The sequence below is a fragment of the Schistocerca cancellata genome, chromosome 11 (assembly GCF_023864275.1).
Source record: "Schistocerca cancellata isolate TAMUIC-IGC-003103 chromosome 11, iqSchCanc2.1, whole genome shotgun sequence".
Classification (NCBI taxonomy): Eukaryota; Metazoa; Arthropoda; class Insecta; order Orthoptera; family Acrididae; genus Schistocerca; species Schistocerca cancellata.
Window position 1 is genome coordinate 40,179,058 of NC_064636.1, and position 14,143 is coordinate 40,193,200.

Genomic DNA, 14,143 nt, shown 5'->3' on the forward strand with positions numbered 1-14,143 from the left:
GCCTTAAATTATGCTCTCTTTCACATTGGCAATGCCAGTTCAGAATCTTAGTTAAACATTAGCTAAAAGCATTTATATTTTACATAAACCAAATCTGTCAACTGACTCTTAGAAAGTACTGCAGCATGAAGACCAAGAGTCTCAAGAATGGCAAGGGATTCTAGAAATTACAAGCTATGTTTAGCACGGGATATTATTCAGTTGCTTGTGTGACGGTCTGCACGTCTTGGGAGGCTTGCTACCCATCTTCCTGGAGACAACATTTCAGCCAAGCTATTTCAGCCTGTTCACAGGTAGAACCAGCAAACGACAGAAAGTGGTGTAAGGGAAGACAGACAGGGCAAGGCTCTCCACTAAGAAAGAAACAAACAAACAACAAAGGTGGAATTCCCAAATGGATGCAGAAACAAGTGAAAGAAACAGCATTTCAATCACTTACATACAATGTATGGTTATGTGGACATGTAAGCGATTGAAATGCTGTTTCTTTCACTTGTTTCTGCATCCATTTGGGAATTCCATCTTTGTTGTTTGTTTCTTTCTTAGTGGAGAGCCTTGTCCTGTCTGTCTTTCCTTACACCACTTTCTGCTGTTTGCTGGTTCTACCTGTGAACAGGTGGAAATAGGTTGGCTGAAATGTCTCGAGGAAGAGTGCCAGCAAGCCTGCCAAGACGTGCAGGCCGTCACATTTACGAGCACAGTGGTTAGTCTGATAATTGTGAGTACACACACTGTGTTTCTATCATCACGTTGCCAAAGCTGCGAGAGTTTGTTACTATTATAGTTGTTAAAATTTATAATTGCACGACACACATACTTACCAGATTTTCGGTTGAATGTTTTTCAAATGCCACATATCTCAGAATTAATTAATTAATTTAGTTACTTATTGTTAGCCAATATACACAGAAATACGCTATTTTACAATTCAAATTCTACGTCAAATTTAATAGTTTTATCTTCTTATTGTTAGAAATTTGCTTTGTAACCATTACATTGGTGTGGTGTAATTGGAACTAATCCCGACCTTACAATCCTCTGACAAAGACTCCACCAATGTTGTCTTGAACTGCAAGGATTACCTGGCAGAAAAACTCCACCAGCTGTCAAGATTCATCCATGTACAAACCCTGCCACAGTGACCCCACTCCAGAAATCCAGCAGGATCTCTAGTTTCTACTCAAATCTTTAGGCCTATCCCAGAATTTCTCCCCGGAGTCCATCTCACTCCTCATCCCTACCATTCCCCGCAATCCTACCTTCTACATGATTCCTAAAGTCCATAAACCCAGCCACCTTGGACACCCTCTACTGTGCTGCTCCTGAGAGAATCTCTGCTCTCTTAGACCACCACCTTCAACCTATTACCCGGAACCTACCATCCTACATAAAAGATACCAACCATTTCCTTCACGGACTCTCCGCAGTTCCTGTCTCTTTACCAAACAGTGCCCTGCTCGTCACTATTGATGCTACCTCCCTTTACACTAACACCAATAATGCCCTGGTCTTACCGCTATTGAACACTACCTTTCTCAATGCCCAACGGTTTCCAGGACAACCACCTCCTTCCTAGTCACCGTGGCCAACTATATGCTCACCCACAAGTACTTCTCCTTTCAAGGCATTACCTAAAAACTAATCCAGGGTACAGCTATGGGCACCCGCATGGCATATCTTATGCCAACCTATTTATGGGCTATCTGGAGGAATCCTTCCTAAAAACCCAGAATCCCAAACCCCTCACCTGGTTCTCATTCACTGATGACATCTTCATGATCTGGATTGAGGATAAGGACACCCATCCACATTCCTCCAGAATCTCGACACCTTCTCCCCATTCGCTTCAGCTGGTCCTGCTCAACCCATCAATCCACCTTCCTCAATGTTGACATCACCTCAAAGATGGCAATATTAGTACTTCTGTCCACATCAAACCTACTGACTACCACCAATATCTCCACTTCGACACCTGCCACCCATTCAATACCAAGAAGTCCCTTCCATATTGCCTAGCAACCTGTGGCCACCGCATCTGTAGTGATGAGTAGTCTCTCTCGAAATATACCGCAGGTCTCATTGAGGCCTTTGCAGATTGTAATTACCCTCCCAACCTTGTACAAAAATAGATATCCTGTGTCTTATCTTTCCAGCCACCCAACACCTCCTACAGCCCTACTGTCTGGTCACTGAGGAACACTCCCCTCATGACTCAATACCACCCACAACTGGAGAAACTGAATTACATTCTCTGCCAGGTTTCGACTACATCTTGTCATGCCCTGAAATGAAAAATTTCCTACCCAGTATCGTTCCTATTCCTCCCACAGTGGTATTCCACCATTCCCCAAATCTACACAATATCTTCGTCCATCCCTACACAAACCCTGCCCCCAACCCCTTGCATCACGTCTCGTATCCCAGTAATAGACCTAGATGCAAGACCTGTCCCATACATCCTCCCACCACCACCTATTCCAGTCCTGTCACAAACATCACCTATTACATCAAAGGTAGGGCTACCAGTGAAACCAGAAGCTAAGAAGCTAAGCTGCAACCACTGTGTTGCATTCTATGTGGGAATGACAACCGACAAGTTGTCTGTCCGCACGAATGGCCACCGACAAACTGTGGCCGAGGAACAATTGGACCAAGCTGTTGCCGATCACACCACCCGACATCACATCCTTCATTTCAATGATTACTTCACAATCTGTGCCATCTGGATCCTTCTCACCAACACCAGCTTTTCTGAATTGCACAGGTGGGAACTCTCCCCGCAATATATCCTACACTCCCATAACCCTCCGGGTCTCAACCTTCGTCAGTCGTTGTCGATACCTATCAGCCCCTTCCCTGTTCCCATTCCAGTACTATACAGTCCTCTGTGCCACCGATGCATCCATAACCTCTGGACTGCACCCAGCTGGCCCGCGCACCACCTCGTCCCTGCACACTCCCAGCAGCAGTTTACTATCCCCCACCCCTATCCTGCTATCTGTCCCCTTCCTTGCCCCAGCTTCCTCCTTACCCCCACTGGTTGCCTCTCCCATAATGCCTTGTTGCTCGCAATTTGGCTCCAGTTGCCAGATACTATGGTCGTGTGTGTGTGTGTGTGTGTGTGTGTGTTGATTCACAAAGGCCTTGTTGGCCGAAAGCTAACTGTGTGGCAGTCTTTTTGTTGTGCCTTTCTGCGACTCATCATCTCCACTACATGGTGAACAGCAACTATCCTTTCCATTACACTGTTATGTTCCACCCTGGATTTTCCATTGTTTGATTTTGAGCTGGTTATTTCTCTAGAGTTATGCTAAAGCAAAGCACTACGTACAATAGGTACAATAAAAAAGTCAGTATCTCATGAAGTAAGATTAAAACATTACATCAAAGTAATCAAACCTCAAGTGTTGCATGTATCAGAGATTATAATCTTTGAAGGCAGATCGTTACCTTAAAAAAGGAGGGGGGGGGGGGGAATAGTACCTTTTTTCTTATCAGTATACCCAGCTATGGTGTAGGAATGAAGTCATTTCACAGATGTGCTTGCTTTTGTCTTCCCCCACAATCTCTTCATTTTCTCACTGTGGTTTTTCTTACATTCTTCTGTCCATGTCCTCTCAGATACCACACTTGGTTTAGCTTTAAACTAGCGCTTGTCAATTAAATTTTTGAATGCGCTCTGTCCTGTAGAATTTTGCTTGCAATGCCTATTTCCTGAGATTAAAAGTCTCCAAGATTTTCAACAAATTTTGATACAATTTGTTGTTTTCCATCTCGTCCAGATCCCCTCGACACAAACTGGCCTAAAAATTTTCTTTAAAATTTTCCTTTCTAATTTTTTTTATATCTTTAGATAACGATCTGCCTTCAATGATTACAGTCTCTGATGCATACAACACTTGAGGATTGATTACTTTGATGTAATGTTTTTATCTTGCATCGTGAAATACTGACTTTTTTTATTGTATCTATACCTGGTAATTCTATGATTGTATTCCCTTTGCTTGCTTCATGATTTAATCCACAGGGTTGGGCAATTTCTCCAACGTATTTAAATTTTGATGCTCGAGATATTTTGCTAAGCTGTGGAAACACGGGTTGTCCATCTAGGTACTGAGGGGAAGTTTGCCTCTACTGGTTTTTCTCATAAGAAATTTTCAGTCCACTTTTAGCTGCAGTTTCATGGTGTTTATACAAGGGAGTTAATTGCCTCTTCTGTGTTGTTTATAAGATCGCTAGTCTCTCTCCATAAGGCAAAAATCGTAAATGAATCTTAGTTTCATGTAGCCTGTCAACTTTAATTCTTTTTACTTCTTTTTCCCATTTCTTAATTAGTTTTTCCAGTACAAGATTGAACGATAAGTGGAATAGTTCATCTCAGTCAGACCTGTTTTTTATATAAAAAGGTTGACATTTTGCCTTGGAATTTAACTTTTGAGCTGGTATCAGCTAATGTTTGTTTGATCAACTGTCTTCTCTTTCTATCTGCTTTCAACTCTAACACTATATTAAACAGTGTACAACTATCTATTAAATCACATGCTTTTTGGAAGTTTACAAATGTGATCACTGTTCATCTGTCCTTGCGGATTTGTAAGTGTGTTGAGATTATGAATTTTGTTCCACACAGGACCTACCTTTCCTAAAATCTGTCTGACATTCGCCATTTTAAACGGTCAGTTTGTGCTCAAGCTTTGTAAGTATGATGTTTGAAAGAAATATATAAGCAATTGGCAGCAACGAAATTCCTCTGTAGTTTTTTATATCAGTTTTATCCCGTTTCTGTGTAATGGGCGGATTATTGCACACTGCCATTCTTTAGGGATTGTTTCCTCCAGCCAAATATCTGTCAGAACTTTACGAATTTGATGTGCGAGGCTTTTACCGTCTACTTTCCAAATTTTTGCTACTATCCTATCTTCCTCTGCAGCTGGGTAGCATTCATCTCATGCTAGGTGAGGAAAGCTCTACTTCATAGTGACGTAAATATACCTAAATCGAATTCATGAGCTTCGTATATCGATCTTTGCAGTTGTACCACAGAGGTTGCACAGTAATGTGAAAGCTAAATGTAAGGTTTATGTAATGAATGTCTGAACGAAGGAACCATTACAGTAACAAAAGTCAAAAATAGCGTCTAGTCATTTTTTAAAAACATGCTATTAATTGGACAGAAACGTGAAATAGAGAGAAATTAAAGTATTTCGTATTTTTATAAAAGCCAATGGATTGTACATAATTCTTCGGGGCAGAAACATTAAACTGAGAAATTAATGTAGTTCCAAAGATAATTCCAAATGTTGCTGAATTTTAATTTTGCATTCATGCTGTAGATCAGCACAGAAATTTTTGCTCTTCAGAAATAAATTATTGCTGATGATTACAATGTACTGACTTGTTATAACACGTCATTATTTTTCTCATACGTTGTATACCGTGAAAAAACAATGACATGCAAGTCACATTTACCAGCATTTTAAGCAAATGAAAGCAATGAGTGCTGTTGCCATTTTCAGCTACTTTTTGTATGACTCTCAGGCAATATGGAAAGAGGTATAGTAATCATGCCAAACACCCCCAAAATTTATACCATGTCTATTGAGAGAATAAACAAACACAGTATTCCACTATTGCATATTAAACATCACTTCGTGCTGCTAAAAACTGTGGGCTGTTGAGGTTCTTTTGTCAAGTAGCTCACCCATTGTGACAGTGGGTGTTCAACATCATTTGGCAACTACTAGGAAACTTACTTTTTTTATAGTTAATACTGCTTAAATATTAGTTCAAATGGCTCTGAGCACTATGGGACTTAACTGCTTAGGTCATCAGTCCCCTAGACCTTAGAACTACTGGAACCTAACTAACCTAAGGACATCACACATATCCATGACCGAGGCAGGATTCGAACCTGTGACCGTAGCGGTCGCGCGGTTCCAGACTGTAGCGCCTAGAAACGCTCAGCCACTCCGGCCGGCTGCTTAAATATTAAAATGTGAGTAACAATTATAGGTGAAATATCATTGTTTTTTCACAGTATACAGCGTATATAGAAAAATAATGACGTGTTATAAACAGGTTACATTATACATCATAATCATCAGCAATAATTTACTTCTGAAGAGCAAAATTTTTTGAGTGGATCTGCAACATGAAGGCAAAATTAAAATTCCAACATTCGGAATTATCTTTGGAACCACATTAATTTCTCGGTATAACTTTTCTGCCTGGAAAACTTATGTACGATCCCCTGGCCTAAATAAAAATACAAAACAGTTTAATTTCTCCGTATTTCACGTTTCTGTCCACATGATTTATGCGCAATTAATCTGATCTGTAAAAAAAATGACTATTCCTTTTTTTTTTTTTTTTAACTTTTGATATTGTTATGGTTCCTTCCTTCAGACATTCATTAAATCAAGAAACACACAATAACATCAAAAATTGTTGAGACTACAGCTTAAGAAGTAATTCAACTGGGCTGAACAAACCACGCAACTACTGTAATTTCGTTTCTACACATGTATTTACATTTAGCTTTCACGTTACCATGCAACCTCTGTGGTACAACTGCAAAGATCGATATACGTACTCACGAATTCGATTTAGGTTTCTTTACGTCACGATGATGTAGCGTTACGTCACTATGACGTAGGGCTCTCCTCACCTAGCGTGAGATGAATGCTACCCTCTGCAGCTTTACTGTTTTTATATCCACGTACTGCTTTGCCATTCTTTTGTCGAGGGTTCTGATTATGTGTTTGACTCAGGTTTTACAAACATGAATCTGACTGTGGCAGAGTCCCAATTTAAAAGGTATTCAAAGTACACTGTGCAATACAATTAAATGACCATTTTTTGAATTACTGTAATTGTCTTCCACTGTGACACATAAGTTTGAAATATAGCTCAAAGGTGCGTACAACCTTCCTCTGTACTAACCCTCAGGCTCAGTGACACTTCAAACAGCATGGTGTCAACACAGGCAGAAAATAAGCCCCGAGCTCATAAGTTGATGTGAGGCGCAAAGCAGGTTAATAATGTACATTGGCACCAAATTTTATCAGAATGGTGCCCAGTGGCAACCACAACATGTTACATGGTGGAAAGATCATCACACCCCATTACCCACATTTCATCCCCCCTTTTGGCGCCTCTGTAACGGGTGTCAGGACCGCGGCGCCCGGCATTGAAATTTTACATTTTGCTTACGGGGGGCAGAAGAAAATATTTCAGGCACACCAGCTCTCAGGATCGACACAAAAAGTTCTTGGGGAGTGCATAAAGGACATCCATGAAACAACCCCTTCCTTCAGGTGTTGATTCCCACACATTTTGTTCACAGTGGGATGAGCAACAGGACAACATTCTTGAAAATCTTTAACACCGATGACATCTCACGGACACTTCAACCCTTCTTAAAGAACATTTTGGGTCGGCGATGGCACCAAACGTGGTTGCACCCCTTTTGAGTGGAGTGCTGTTGCAATATTTGTTCAGGTTTACAGGTGGATCTCTAGGGACCGTTCGAAACCATTCGATGAAGTTTGTATGCAAGCTGAAGCAGCAAAAGTCATTTATGGTTTTTCAGCCCTCTAGTTGTGTGATCATGAAGGGGGGGGGGGGGGGGGTTTGACACTGAGTCAAAAGTGAATAAAATGGCCGAGGGCCCCCTGAAACCACCCAGTTCGGCAACACCCTCAGTGTAACCTCACACTTTTGTTGAGCACATTAAAAATACACCATTAGAGAGTGAGGTTGTAGACACCTTTGAACTAAATTTCAAAGTTATGCATTGGAATAGAAGACAAGTACAGTGTTTCAATGAAGTCACCCCTTAACTCTGTGGTACCCAGGTCCACTGCAGTGGGCAGCTGTTAACGGTTGCTTCTTTGGAGCTTTCAGTCAGTCTTCACAGTGTCCACTGCAGTGGATTGCACGCATTTGCGGCCTCAGAACTGATTGAAAATGGCACAAAAAAGACCATTAACAGCTATCCATTGCAGCAAAGATGTGCAACACCAGGTTAATTGCACTGTACAGAGTAGTTCGCTAAGGCCGGTATTACACTATCAAATTTCTTTGTCAAATATCTTTGTTGAAGATATTTGATGGTGTAATAGGGAACTTTGTCAAATGTCGTCCAATATTTGATCAAATCTAGGGCCTCACTGTAGATTTGATCAAAGAAGTCGCTTGTCTTCTGTTCACTGCAATGTGACATGTTACCACATGGAGCACTAGCATCACTGCATTCTGTCGTCTGTAGTGTTTTTATAAACATTGCGGGTAGATACAATTGGTGTGTTCCGACAACTACCAAATTAATAGAGATGTATGAAGCTGATGAGGCGCTTTACAGTGTGAGGCACCCTGAATACAAAAATAGATGAAGAAGATTGGAGACCTGACCTGACCTAACCTAACTCTCTCCTGTAGCAAGGAATCGGAGTGTTACAGTGAGCCTGTCTTCTGCAGATGTAGCAGTTCTTAAGTGAATATTGTGCTTTGTGATATGAGGATACACTTCATTGAGCACACGCAGAAACGTATGCTCATCCATTCTCAAGTAATTCATGTACGACTTCACGTCCTCCACTATAACCTCACGTAACAAGTTTTGTTGAATGCTTTTATCGGGTCGTCGTAAAACACACAGCTTCACGCAGGTATGTTTCCTTTTTTTTTCCCCGCTTCTCTTCCGCATATGCACACAGTGCAATTGTGGTACATGCAACGGCTGTGGTTAATAACAAGTTTTTGTTGTTAGCCATCTTGAACTTTGACAAAAAATATGACGACAGTGTAATACCCCTTCTAGCAATACGTCAAAGATCTTTGTCAAATATATGCGACGGAATCTTTGATCAAATCTTCGACAAAGAAATTTGATAGTGTAATACCAGCCTAAGAGTTTACAATTGTCCTCATTATTTATTTCCAGAGCTCAATCTGGTTGTTTAAAATAGTAACTGGGTACCTGATATGTTAATACTTTTCCTCTAAAAAATTCCGTGCATTATTTTTTATACGCATTAAGAAAAAAAAGTACCACAAATGAGTTCTGCAAATTCAAATTCATACAGGTATCAATGGAAAATGCAAAAATGTAAACTGAGGTGGTGGCCACTGGATAAATGAGTGACACTACAGAACAGTTTCACAGCACAGCTGGCACGGATAGTAAACACGGGACACGTCGGTGACAGGTCATAAATAGAACTGCGAATTTCATTCTGTGTAGTCAGTTGGACAAACTATGCCTTGCACCCAGGCAAACGAACAATGAGGGTGTGTAGTCAGGCTCGAGGAAGCCTGTCGGAGTAGTCGGTGAATTTCTCAACATTTGATTACAAGCAGTGCCACTATACGACGATATTGGCAAGAACGAGTGAACTGTGGCCGACCACAGCATAAATAAGGAAGCAGTCAACCTGGAGAGACAACAGAATGTGAGGTCTGAGCAATCAGAGGGGCACTCACAGCTCATTCATCATTATCATCAACCCGATGTGCAACTGGTGCTGCGCTGTCCACACGGACCATTAATAGGCAGCTCACAGAAAGCTCACACACCCATTATGCTGACTACCGTTGGCCTCAGTACACCGACAAGCCCACTTCCAGAGGTGTCGGCTACATTCAGCCTAGAATCTCACTGACTGGAGTAGAACTACCTTCAGTGATGAGTCCTGCTTCAAATTGAGCCCCAATGATCAGTGAAGACGTGTCTGGAATAGACCGGACAGCAGTGGGATTTCAACCTGACTGTTGCTTGCCGTATTGCCTGACAACCAGGAGTGAAGGTCTGGGGTGCCACTCCTCCTCATAGCAGGATATCTTTGTTTGTCATCTGCATATTAGTACACCAAAAATATTCTATGCCCCATTTTGTTGCCCTTCACGGCATCCTGGGCTTACAACGTCCACTCGCACACAACAAGAGTTTCTACTGCTCGTATTTGTGGTCACCACAAACCCTGCCTCGACCAGCAAGGTTGCTGGATCTCTCCTTAATTGAAAATACACTACTGGCCATTAAAATTGCTACACCACAAACATGACTTGCTACAGACGCGAAATTTAACCGACAGGAAGAAGATGCTGTCATATGCAAATGATCAGCTTTTCAGAGTATTCACACAAGGTTGGCGTCTGTGGCGACACCTACAACATGCTGACATGAGGAAAGTTTCCAACCGATTTCTCATACACAAACAGCACTTGACCGGCGTTGCCTGGTGAAACGTTGTTGCGATGCCTCGTGTAAGGAGGAGAAATGCGTACCATCACGTTTCCGACTTTGATAAAGGTCGGATTGTAGCCTATCACAATTGCGGTTTATCGTATCGCGACATTGCTTCTTGCGTTGGTCGAGATCCAATGACTGTAAGCAGAATATGGAATCAGTGGGTTCACGAGGGTAATACGGAACGCCGTGCTGGATCCCAACGGCCTCTTATCACTAGCAGTCGAGATGACAGGCACCTTATCCGCATGGCTGTAACAGATCATGCAGCCACGTCTCGATCCCTGAGTCAACATTTGCAAGACAGCAACCATCTGCACGAACAGTCCGACGAAGTTTGCAGCAGCCCAGAATATCAGCTCTGAGACCGTGGCTGCAGTTACCCTTGACGCTGCATCACAGACAGGAGCGCCTGCGATGGTGTACTTGACGACGAACCTGGGTGAACGAATGGCAAAACTTTTTTTTTTTGGATGAATCCAGGTTCTGTTTACAGCATCACGATGGTCACATTCGTGTTTGGCGACATCGCGATCAACACACATTGGAAGCGTGTATTGGTCATCGCCATACTGGCGTATCACCCGGCATGATGGCATGGGGTGCCATTGGTTACACGTCTCGTTCACCTCTTGTTCGCATCAACGGCACTTTGAACAGTGGTCGTTACATTTAAGATGTGTTACGACCGGGGCTCTACCCTTCATTCGATCCCTGCAAAACCCTACATTTCAGCAGGACAATGCACAACCGCATGTCGCAGGTCCTGTATGGGCCTTTATGTATACAGAAAATGTTAAGACTGCTGCCCTGGCCAGCACATTCTCCAGAACTCTCACCAACTGAAAAGTCTTGTCAATTGTCGTCGAGCAGCTGGCTCGTCACAATACGCAAGTTACTACTCTTGATGAACTGTGGTATCATGTTGAAGCTGCGTGGGCAGCTGTACCTGTACACACCATCCAACCTCTGTTTAACTCAATGCCCAGGCGTATCAAGGCCGTTATTACGGCCAGAGGTGGTTGTTCTGGATACTGATTTCTCAGGATCTATGCACCCAAATTGCATGAAAAAATAATCACATGTCAGTTCTAGTATAATATACACTCCTGGAAATTGAAATAAGAACACCGTGAATTCATTGTCCCAGGAAGGGGAAACTTTATTGACACATTCCTGGGGTTAGATACATCACATGATCACACTGACAGAACCACAGGCACATAGACACAGGCAACAGAGCATGCACAATGTCGGCACTAGTACAGTGTATATCCACCTTTCGCAGCAATGCAGGCTGCTATTCTCCCATGGAGACGATTGTAGAGATGCTGGATGTAGTCCTGTGGAACGGCTTGCCATGCCATTTCCACCTGGCGCCTCAGTTCGACCAGCGTTCGTGCTGGACGTGCAGACCGCGTGAGACGACGCTTCATCCAGTCCCAAACATGCTCAATGGGGGACAGATCCGGAGAGCTTGCTGGCCAGGGTAGTTGACTTACACCTTCTAGAGCACGTTGGGTGGCACGGGATACATGCGGACGTGCATTGTCCTGTTGGAACAGCAAGTTCCCTTGCCAGTCTAGGAATGGTAGAACGATGGGTTCGATGACGGTTTGGATGTACCGTGCACTATTCAGTGTCCCCTCGACGATCACCAGTGGTGTACGGCCAGTGTAGGAGATCGCTCCCCACACCATGATGCCGGGTGTTGGCCCTGTGTGCCTCGGTCGTATGCAGTCCTGATTGTGGCGCTCACCTGCATGGCGCCAAACACGCATACGACCATCATTGGCACCAAGGCAGAAGCGACTCTCATCGCTGAAGACGACACGTCTCCATTCATACCTCCATTCACGCCTGTCGCGACACCACTGGAGGCGGGCTGCACGATGTTGGGGCGTGAGCGGAAGACGGCCTAACGGTGTGCGGGACCGTAGCCCAGCTTCATGGAGACGGTTGCGAATGGTCCTCACCGATACCCCAGGAGCAACAGTGTCCCTAATTTGCTGGGAAGTGGCGATGCGGTCCCCTACGGCACTGCGTAGGATCCTACGGTCTTGGCGTGCATCCGTGCGTCGCTGCGGTCCGGTCCCAGGTCGACGGGCACGTGCACCTTCCGCCGACCACTGGCGACAACATCGATGTACTGTGGAGACCTCACGCCCCACGTGTTGAGCAATTCGGCGGTACGTCCACCCGGCCTCCCGCATGCTTACTATACGCCCTCGCTCAAAGTCCGTCAGCTGCACATACGGTTCACGTCCACGCTGTCGCGGCATGCTACCAGTGTTAAAGACTGCGATGGAGCTCCGTATGCCACGGCAAACTGGCTGACACTGACGGCGGCGGTGCACAAATGCTGCGCAGCTAGCGCCATTCGACGGCCAACACCGCGGTTCCTGGTGTGTCCGCTGTGCCGTGCGTGTGATCATTGCTTGTACAGCCCTCTCGCAGTGTCCGGAGCAAGTATGGTGGGTCTGACACACCGGTGTCAATGTGTTCTTTTTTCCATTTCCAGGAGTGTATTTGTCCAATGACTACCCGTTTATCATCTGCATTTCTTCTTGGTGTAGCAGTTTTAAAGGCCAGTAGTGTATTTGGAGCATTATGGGTGGAGCCCTGCAATCAGCTCAGGACTTTGACAATCTAATGTGTCAATTTGACAGAATTTGGCACAACATCCCTCATGAGGGCATTCGACAACTATTAATCAATGCGAAGCTGAATAATTGTTTGCTTAAGGACCACAGGTGGATCAACAAATTGCAGGCTGATTCAATTTGTGAAGCTCTTTATCTTGAGTAAATCATCCAGTTTTTCTGAAATTGGAATCATTTGTTTGTCTATACATGTACATCCTATTTACTGAATTCCACCCCATTTTTTCCCCTTAGGGTGTATTTTACTTTACCTAAACATTTATAGTAATAATGATTATTATTAAAAGTGTTTTCATACCAGCTCATATAGCACAAGTGCAGTGCACTAGCTTGCGAGATAGGAAAATTAGCAGGGCCCAGACTGAACCACATGGCAGATTAGCTACCGTGGTCTGGTACAGTGGCCAACTTGAGTGTGGTTTCCAGATGGTTTTCCACACTCAATTTGGCAAATTATGGTTGACAGAGTAGAATGCAAAAACAATTAAAATATGATAACACAAAGCAAAACATTTACATGACTCACTGACAGAAGGAAAATATGATTTCCCTCCCACAGGTTGCTTTGACAATCGTGGCATTAGGAAGGGCATCTGGCCACAAAGTTAAACAACAACATGCCATTTAAGTCTGGAAAACTGGATCCTGTAAGGGGGTGGTTCAGTAACAATATGTACGCCCCTTCCCGAGAACTGAACTTTGGACCCGCATCTGGCTTTATCCGCCTTTTAACTACACAGCTGATGTGGAGCCTCACACAACAAATGTAGCAACAGCAACATTTCAGTCTGACAAATGTCCGAGTTCATCCTTCCCACACTGTTTATCTATGCTCCGGTGCGAGACTTCCGCACTGTGCACGCTTCTCCAGCTAAGTCCAGAGACTAACTTTTGGTTGCATTTTTTTGTATTACTTTCAGGACTCACCATTTTCTTTGTAGTTAAAAAAAAATTCTTCCCATGAACAGCTGGGCTGGAATAATTGGCAACAACCTCCCAATTCCCTTACCTGTGCCACCATGCTTAACTGGAGCTGCTTACCTCCAGTCTCTGTTCAACACGCTCAGGGAACTGACGGACACTGCAGCCTATCGTTCCGGCATGACAAATTCTGCGCATTCCGATGTTGAAATATACGCACAGTTGACTGGGACTTTGGGGAACACTGTATAGTCATAGTAGCAGTGGAAGATGTGTGCATCCCATTATCATCAATACTATTATTTTACCT

General features: G+C 43.6%; 1 protein-coding gene across 1 annotated transcript in view; it reads right to left on the reverse strand.

Moving 5' to 3' along the window:
• Positions 1-14,143, reverse strand: part of LOC126108160 (activated Cdc42 kinase-like) — a 323,364-nt gene that overhangs the window by 288,235 nt on the left and 20,986 nt on the right. The gene's annotated exons all lie outside the window — the stretch shown is intronic.